Below are 9,730 nucleotides of genomic sequence, written 5' to 3'. Positions count from 1 at the left end.
AATCCCCCACTAAGATGACTTCAGTTCCAACTGGATTCACCAAGTATGTTGATGTGGAGGTGAGGCTCCAGAATTAAGACCATATTGACTTATTCCCTAATCTGATGTTCATCACTGAAATGATCATGCTTTGTGTGGCATTCCTCCATCATGGATAATACTTATGTTCATTGAGCATCATGCCTTGCCCCCTGATTTCAAACAGAAGGATGAGGTGAGCAGCAGCTGGAAAGATGACACCCAATGGCACAGAAATGGCACACATGTTGCCCAGCTCCCTCCTTAATTAGAGAAGACATTGCTTATCCATTAGGTGCTTCTTCCTACCAAGTTACTGTCTCATGATCCTTTCCAACATAGCCACAGGAAGCTGCCCTAAATTGATTGGCATTGGTAGATGGGAGAAAACCTATTTGCTACCCAGTCCTATCTTACTTTGTTGTTTTCTAAAAGTCTTTAGAAAAATCATGTTCAGAGAAAAGTGTCAGACTTTATTCTTAATCTGTTCTTCAAAGTCTAGAATCATAATGATTTTTAGACAGTCAGATATGAGTGAACCAATTTCACTGACAGAACTGAAACAATACAGCAAGTATTAGTCATGTTTGACTATTATGAAATATGTATACATACATACATATAAAATATATACATATTTTTAAAACCCTCTGAACTAAAAAGCTCTTCCAGGTATAATTAGATGCTCTCTAATCTGTGAAGAATTCAACCCCAGTTGTCATCTTGGTTCTGGTATCCAGAAGGTGCAGTCCAGAGAAGCAGCCCCCAATGCAGTTTGCAAGATGTATTCTTGTCTGAGGGTGCTACACGCTACCCTGCAGCTATGAGTCAGAAAGCTCAGTGGGAAGGAGATGGTGCTGGTGGGCTGGTTAAGAGGCCTCCTTTTAGGGAGGCATGAGTTGGCAGCTCAGCGGAGGAGAAGCTGGTGAGAACGTCCTGAAGATGCCCTGAGGGAGCAAAGGAAAGACTTTAAGTCCAGGTCAAGAGATGAAAGCGTAGCAGAGTCGTTTCCACATTTATCAACCACCTTGGCAAACCAGAATGTGAATGTGGGCATGAACCTAGACCCCCCACCCACCCAACACACACACAGCTGTTGTCTAAGTCTTTCAGAGAACAAAGAAAGGAAAGAGTTCCAAGAACTCTTAAGAATAGCTTAAAACCCTGAGATTCACACCAAGTAGCACTATAGCATTTTCAAGCCAAAGCTGTCTTTGTTGGTCTAGCACTCAGCCAGTCTTCTCTTTATACAGATGAGGAAATTAAAGCCCAGAGAAATCAAGAAGTTGAGCAAAGTTAGGCAACAGGACTGTGATTGGGACCCAAGAGACCTAATCTTTAGTCCAGGGACTTTTCCTTTCCATAGATCCTGGGCTTGAACATCCAAGAGCAGGGGACCTCATAGCTCAAGAGACTCATGACTGAATTGCTCGCTCATTGAGCTGTCACCTAGTTGAGGAATCATTCTTTGTGTGGAGGTCCTTCCTGGTGATGCCCTTTAGAGCTTCCGTCAATATCCAACATGAATCGCCACTGTATGCCAGCATGGTGGCAGATTCAGATCGAGGTTATGAGGAAACAAATGGGTCAATGCAGAGAAAATGAATAGTGTGCTGACACTTCTCCTTCCTTGAATGAAGTATTAGGGCCTGAATTATTATAGCAGGAAATTCTAAACTACTGTGGAAAGAAAAGTTGTGATTATTCACGTCACTGTTAAAATTGCCATTTTCTACAAAGAGATTAATCACCAGCCATGAACCCTGCTGCACTTGGTAAAAAGTGTTTTCCTCTTCCCAGTGAATTTCCCTCCTGGCATAAGAATTTCACATATATAATTAAATAATATTTCCTTCCAGGAATTAAAAACTCTAGTCTAGAGAATGCCTTAAGTCTATTCTAGGTTTAGAAGACCTCATCAAGATTGTGGCAAGAGAAGTGTTTAGGGTACAAAATTTAAGGAGGAACTCCCTCTCTGGGTTATTCAAGATCAAGGGTCACTGAGAACAATGGCCTCCCTAAATTTCCTCCCGTAGGTGCCTCAATCCGGTCCTATTCTGTCCTGTCTCCTCCATCCTTCATTTACTATTTGACTAGCAAGGGTTCTAGATGGAGATGGCAGGAGACAGGGTGTATCAGGGATGGCATGACAGAGGGGGACATTTCAGATAGAGAAGCATGAATGGGGTACATGTTGGGATGCCTGACACTCAAATAGCCAGCATTAGCAATTGGCATCAAGAGTGTAGGGACTTCTAGGGTACCTGGGTGGCTCAGTCGGTTAAGCGTCCAACTTCGGCTCAGGTCATGATCTCACAGTTTGTGGGTTCGAGCCCTGCATCAGGCTCTGTGCTGACAGCTGGCTCAGAGTCTGGAGCCTGTTTCAGATTCTGTATCTCCCTCTCTCTCTGACCCTCCCCTGCTCATGCTGTCTGTCTCTCTCAGAAATAAATAAAACATAAAAAAAAATTTAAAAAAAAAGAGTGTAGGGACTTCTGCTGGCCTGCAGCCAGGAGATCAGTCCCTGAAGGGATGATGAGGCCAGGCTGTGGGTGCCTTTAGCTGAAGTCTGAGAACTGGATGAATAGTGGTATACCAAGGAGAATAACAGGTCTGGGCGGGAAGACAAACAACCCAGGGAAGTTTGATAAAACTGGGAATAGCAAAACCTGAATCCCTGAGGCAGAACCCTAGGTATTAGGAACTGAGCTATGACAGTCGGAGAAGGATCAGCAGCCAAGTCAACTCCCTGTTAAGCCACATGAGCTACAGACATAGGACTTCTTGTTCCCCCTGCCAACCCAAAAGCTGGAGTGAGTGCAAAAGGGGATGAGCTGGGCAGACCATGGTACTTGCTCTTCCTCCTCCTCCATCGTCCTCCTCCCCAGTTGGTTCCCTTGCTTAGCCTTCAAACAGAGTGCCTGCCTCAGTTAAAGACTGAAACCTTTGTTTAATGTTAGAAAGTAGCATGTTTAAAAGGAGTCTCTGTTGGGGCAGCTGTATTGTAGAATCAAGAAGTGAATTTGGGGTAGGAAGACACCAGAGAAATATTGTAGTCCAAAGGTTTTTTAACCTGGTATTCATGAATGGTCTTCTTTGTGTCTGAGTCTCTTGAACTAACATGCAAAATTGTGTAGATTTGCTTATTTTTAGGGAGAGGAGGATTCATTGAAATATGAATTGCAGTCATGGGGAAACTATGACCCTCAAAGTATCTAAATGTCTCATCAATAGATAAGAACTTGAAACACAGAGGTGGGGAGAAACTTTGAACTTCTCATCAGCAAAGCCTTTGTCATCAGTGTATGTCCAACACACATTAGTCATCAAAGGAACATTTATAGAATGGATGGATGGGTGCATAGATAAATGAATGAATGAATATATCAGTGAATGAGTGAAAGCTCTCTGCTCTCAGTGTACTCATATCCTCACTTCATCCCTACTACTCTCCATTGGTCTCTCCAGCTTAGTGAGGGGATGTTGGATGCCAAGCAAGTGACCTCAGGAATGGAAAACAGATACATTTAATGGTGGTACAGGAAAACATGGATCCCAGGTCATAGTGACATGTACTCTAAGAAGCCCTGCCTGGTACATTTTTCCTTCAGAGACCATGACCCATTCTTCCCTGCTGCTCCTGCCTCTTTTAAATGAAAGAGTGAGCCAGGGTGCTCCAAGCTAGTGGAACTGGCCCTTGGTCCTGATCTCTAAGCTCATCAGTCCTGTCTTGTGCTCTGGGAATGTCCTGTCTTATTTATTTTTCAAGAGAATAAGAGAAGACAAAGCGTATGTTAGAGGAGAGGATTTACCTTCTAACACCTGAAAAATGACCATGTCAAGACATGACAACCATTTTGAGTCTGGCATTTGCCCTTTGCACATCTCCAATTTCCACCTGGCAGGGACAGTGAGAGCAAGCAACAATGACCAGCAGTGAGAAAAGTTGCCTTAATGATACCACTGGTTAATTACTTGATGATGTCTTCCTCCCTTCCTTCTTCTCTCCCTCCCTCCCTTCCTCCTTCCTTCCTTTCTTCATTTTATCCTTCCCTCTTTCTCTTCTCCTTTCCTTTTTCCTTCCCGTCCTTCCTTTTCTATTTTCCTCCTTCCTTATCCCTCTCTTTTTTCTTCCTTCCTTCAGCCTTCCTTCCTTACTATGGAACAATGGACTAGATGATAGAGGTACAAAGTTAAGTAAGACACAGTCCTTGCCCTTACAAAACTCTACAGTCTAGCCACGGACAGAGTACAGAGGCACCCACAGGAGAGAGGTCAGGGAAGGCCAAGCAGAAATAGTGACTGGAATGAGATCTAAAAGGCTGTTGCCAGGCAAACATATGAAGAGTGGCAAAGAAGAAAAGTGTGAAGATAGTGGGATCTCCAGGAACTACAAGTAAATTCATGTGACTGACCTGAGCCAAATGTATGCCTACTGTAAAGAAATGGGTCAAGAAAGTAAAGCAAGAGATGATGCTAGAGAGTAAGTGGCCAGCAGGCGTATATAGCGAAATTATCTGTATTATTAATCATCACAGAATGGGGAACATCTACTACCTAGGAGTCTAGGAAAACACCCTGGTTCCTGCTTGAAAGACAGAGTGGATTGTTTTTAGGCAGGATAAGCTCTTTCTATTTCCAAAGGCCTTATGGTGCAGCCCAATGCCATGTGGAACTTCCCAACCCCCACTGTCAACAGTGCATTCTTCTTCACTGGGAAGACTGAGTTAACATTTGTAAAGCCTTTAGAGTAGTGCCTATTACATGCTTATCAAATAAAAAAAGGGAACATGTACTTACTACATGCCATGTGCCATGTACTATCTTATGTATCTACTCGATTGGCTCACAACAATGCTGAAAGTTAGGTCCAAACAGAAACTGAGTATATCAGAGATAAGTAGGTTGTCCAAAGTTACATGGCTAATAAGTGGCAGAGCTGGATTCAAACCTAGATCCATCTAAGCCCATAAAGTTTCTATTAGGGGAAACTCATGGCTGGCTGGAATCTTACATATTTCTGTCTCACATCTGGGTGGTGATGAAAGCAGCTTGTCTCTACCTTCATGATGCGAACCCTTTCAGACTTGGGGTGGGAGGGCACGCATGGAAGTTAGCACAGTGTCCCATTGTAGTGTGGAAAATAGGATAGGGGAGTTTAGCTGGTGGTGTCCCTAGACATACACAGCCAGACTCAAGCTCTGGGCTTCAGAGCCGTTACCCTTGGAATTTCAGGAGAACATGATTCCAACATAGCCCAACTGCCAAAGAGAGGAGCACTTAAAAGGGAACTGGGTATTGATGGGAGAAGTAGGCGAGTACCCAAGTTTAAATAGTTTAAGATTAGCAGGATTCTCAAAGGAAACAACCAACAAAACTAAAAGACAACCTACTGAATGAGAGAGGATATTTGCCAATGACATATCTGATAAAAGGTTAGCATCAAAAATATATAAAGAATTTATACAACTCAACACCAAAAAAAAAAAAAAAACCCACAAATAATACAATTAAAAAATGGGCAGAAGACATGAACAGACATTTCTCCAGAGAAGACATAGAGATGGCCAACAGACACATGAAATAATGTTCAATATCTCTCATTATCAGGGAAATGTAAATCAAAACTACACTGAGATATTACTTCACAACTGTCAGAATGGTTAAAATCAAAAACTCAAGAAACAACAAGTGTTGGTAAGGATGTAGAGCAAAAGGAAGCCTCATACACTGTTGGTGGGGATGCAACCTGTTGCAGCCACTCTGGAAAACAGTGTGAAGTTTCCTCAAAAAATTAAAAATACAACTACCCTATAATCCAGTAATAACACTACTGGGTATTTACCCAAAGAATATGAAAACACCAATTCAAAGGGATACATGAACCCCTATGTTTATAACAGCATTATTTACAATAGCCAAACTATGGAAACAATTGAAGTGTTCATTGATAGTTGAATGGATGAAGAAGTAGTATTTTATTTATATAATGGAATACATATATATATATATACATTATATATATATAATGGAATATTTATATAATGGAATACATATATATATACATTATATATATATAATGGAATATTATTCAGCCATTAAAAAATAATGAAATCTTACCATTTGCAACAACATGGTTGGATCTAGAGAATATAACGCTAAGTGAAATAAGCCAGTGAGAGAAAAACAAATACCATATGATTTCATTCATATGTGGAATTTAAGAAGCAAAACAAATGGACAAAGGGAAAAAAAGAGAGACAAACCAAAAAAACAGACTCTTAACAACAGAGAACAAACAGATTGTTACCAGACGGGAGGTGGGTGGGGTGATAGATGAACTAGGTGAAGGGGATTAAGTATACACTTATCTTAATGAGCACTGAGTAATATATGGAACTGGTGAATCACTATATTGTACACCTGTAACTAATATAACACTGTATGTTAACTACACTGGAATTTTTTACAAAAACATTGACATAAAAAACATGTTTGCAGGATTCTCAGAGGGTCTCAGCCATGCATCCCCTTTCCCCAAAAAACATCAAGATAAAGAGACTTTTATTAGTGATGGAAGAAGAAGGTATGGAGGTACTACTTTTAGCATCATTTTACAAAATCCTGGATGTTCTGATATATTTAAGAAGAAGTAAGAGTCAGTGATAAAAAGATCCCAGGAAAATCCTGTTCTTTCATTAACTAGCTTTATGGCTAGAGGCAATTTACTTCCCATACCTCAGTTTACCCATATGTATAAGATTTGGGCTGGATAATTTTTGATAAATGCTCAAACTTTTAAATGTTGTGAGTCAGAGCCACCTGGGTAGCTCAGTTGATTAAGCATATGACTCCTGATTTTGTCTCAGGTCTTCATCTCATGGTTGTGGGATTGAGCCAGTGTGGGGCTCTGCACTGACAGTGTGGAGCCTGCTTGGGGTTCTTTCTCCTTCTCCTTCTGCTCTTCCTCTGCTTACTCTCTCTCTCTCTCTCTCTCTCTCTCTCCAAAAAGAAGAAATAAATAAATACAATGGTGTGAGTCAATAAGGGAACAAAAATCAGCTTTCTTCTAATAAGTGTATTTCGCTTTCCTGGGCTCTTCCCTCCTGTGAAGACTGCCCAATCGCCTCACCCCACAAAACCCGGTAATTCTGATGCTGTGAACCTCTTTTCTTCTCTTGAAAGTCCACATGGTTCTACCCACATTATCTTCCATAGTGCTTTAAGGCACCAGTTTATTTCTTTCACAGCACCTACCATGGCATGTCATTGTATATTTATAGGTTTGTTTATTTTATACAGACTGTAGCTCCCACCAGATTGCAAATCCCATGAGAACAGCCACTCTACCAGCTTTGTTTATCAGCACACATCCAGAGTCACAATGCAGTGCCTGGAACAATAAAGACACTTGGTTAATGCCTGTTGAATTGTTGAATCTGCCATCTTCCCTTTTTTTAATTTTATAGTAGATATCACTGATTAAAAACTTATTAGGGGCTAGACTTTGTGCCTGGTTTGCATGCATTACCCCCACTGATTCTCATTAAAACTCCATGCAGCGGGTACCATCTGTTTTGTAGAAGAGGACACTGAAACTCAGAGAGGTCATGGAGTTAGGACACTCTAAGACCTGGACCTAAATCACATCTGACTCCCCCAGAGCCTGAACCCGAGCACCTACAATATACTGCCTTTGGGTCCTTGATGACTTGGGTCAGACACAAACACCTCTTCAGGAGGTGTTTACTGACTTGAGCCCCTTCATGAAGGATCTAACAGATGATAGATGCAGGTCAGTATTTAGAACCCATGGGGATAATACTCCAAAGCTCTAAAGTGCGGGGTGGATTCTGACATGGTAAATAGAAAATCTCTTTCTGGGGTGCCTGGGTGGCTCAGACAGTTAAGTGTCTGACTGTTGATTTTGGCTAAGGTCATGATCTCATGATCTAATGGTTCATGAGTTTGAGCCCCACATCTGCGCTGAAAGCACAGAGCCTGCTTGGGATTCTCTCTCCTCTTCTCTCTCTGCCCCTCCCCGCTTGTTCTCTCTCTCTCTGAAAATAAATAAATAAACATAAAAAAAGAAAGAAAACCTTTTCATAATAGTGAGATTCATTCTCATGTCTGTGAGGAGTTTAAAGAGATCCTTTCTTCCACTGTACAAGGATGTAACTTCAAATTTTTCTCAAAATGCACGTTTTTAATTAGAGTACTGTAGGTGGGATGCCAAGCTCCTGAGAATTAAAAGGACACTTATGCCTGGGGGATAGTTACAGAGACTGATCCCTGGGTAAGTTCATAATAAAAATTACACAGAGAATAACTGAAATTAAACCCATGGGAAACCTTTTCACTCCATTTCAAATACCTAGAAAATGACTCGGCAGCTATAGAATAAAGAGGAAGAACAGAAACAAGCCAATGCCAATCTGCTTCATTTTGGATTCTTTTTTTCTGAGAGAATCCTTCAGCAAATCTAGAGTTGGCAAAGATTTTTGAGATTCTCATGTCTAAGACCCCCTTCTGCAGATGGGATAGTGAGGCCCAAAGTAGTCATGTCAAGGTCAAAGCAAGGTCAAAGCAAGTGAGCCGTGAGCAGGAAGGGAGAGAAGAGAAGATATCACTGTGTCCTACAGCAGCTGCCCTCTTGGGTCCTTAAGCCACTGGGAGAAATTTGTTACTGGAGAATAAGGAGGTGGGTGGGAGAGGAGCAACGTGGCTCTTGCCTTGTTTGAAGGAAAATTAACAAGAAGATCAAGAAGATCAGATGTTGAGGAACACGGAGTCAGTTGTTGTTTGTCTGCAAGACTTGATTTGGCAAGTCCTCAGACACCTTGCCGTCACTTATAGTCCCCTTAAAATTGAGTATGGCACCAATACGATCACCGAATATCCCAAAAAGAAATCAGAATAACGTTAATGAGCTTAAAGAATAGGCCATTGGATGTAAGAGGGTAGTATGGTCTGCATTAAAATATGTACTTTCAAGGGCAGAGTTGTCTAGTCCATTCAGCTGGATGGGGGGAGGGATATGGTATCTGAGGGATGCTGGGAGAGCTAATCACCAGGATGTAGATCTATTTTATACAGTTTTCTGTGAAATGTTCCTCCATGCTTCATCCAATTCTGTGGTCACCAAACACCTTATAAATATTTCAGTGACCACACACCTTGATCTAGGAATGGTATATGGGCACATACACAGCAGTACTACGTGGTTTGAGCCTCAGGGAAGAAAATAGTTTTGAGGGCCTCAGCAGATGGCTAAACATCTTCACAGGAGTTTTACATGGATTTGCAACCTGGTTGAGCCCAGGTCTCCTTCCCAGCCTGGTGGCCCCGGTCATTTGTCCCCAGCGTCTACCCTTGCACACATATTCATCAGCCCTGTGTGGACATGAGCATTCCAAGCATTGGGACAAGGGGTCGCTCTTGTTATAAGCAAGTAAACTGCTGGTGTGACTTTTTGTTCAGTGAAGCTTTCCAGGTCTGTGGACCTGATAATAGATGAGGGCCAGGTCCCAAAGGCTGTTGATTCTCTGAGGTAACAACCGCCATCCTAAAGACCTCTGGATCCATGGGGCGCCTGCGTGGTTCAGTTGGTTGAGCCTCCAGCTCTTGGTTTCAGCTCAGGTCATGGTCTCACAGTTCTTGGGTTTGAGCCCTATTTAAATAAATAAACTTAAAAAAAAAAAAAAAAACCCCC

At 41.8% G+C, this 9,730-nt stretch overlaps 1 long non-coding RNA gene across 1 annotated transcript in view; it reads right to left on the bottom strand.

Moving 5' to 3' along the window:
- Nucleotides 1-470: 470 nt before the first annotated feature.
- Nucleotides 471-9,730, bottom strand: part of LOC144239399 (uncharacterized) — a 46,527-nt gene continuing 37,267 nt past the window's right edge. The window contains exon 2 of the long non-coding RNA XR_013337419.1: nucleotides 471-965. This is a non-coding gene — a long non-coding RNA (uncharacterized LOC144239399). The remainder of the gene's footprint in view (nucleotides 966-9,730) is intronic.

This window comes from Crocuta crocuta, unplaced genomic scaffold (assembly GCF_008692635.1).
Source record: "Crocuta crocuta isolate KB4526 unplaced genomic scaffold, BGI_CrCroc_1.0 scaffold140, whole genome shotgun sequence".
Classification (NCBI taxonomy): domain Eukaryota; kingdom Metazoa; phylum Chordata; class Mammalia; order Carnivora; family Hyaenidae; genus Crocuta; species Crocuta crocuta.
This window is presented reverse-complemented; position numbering and strand designations above follow the sequence as displayed.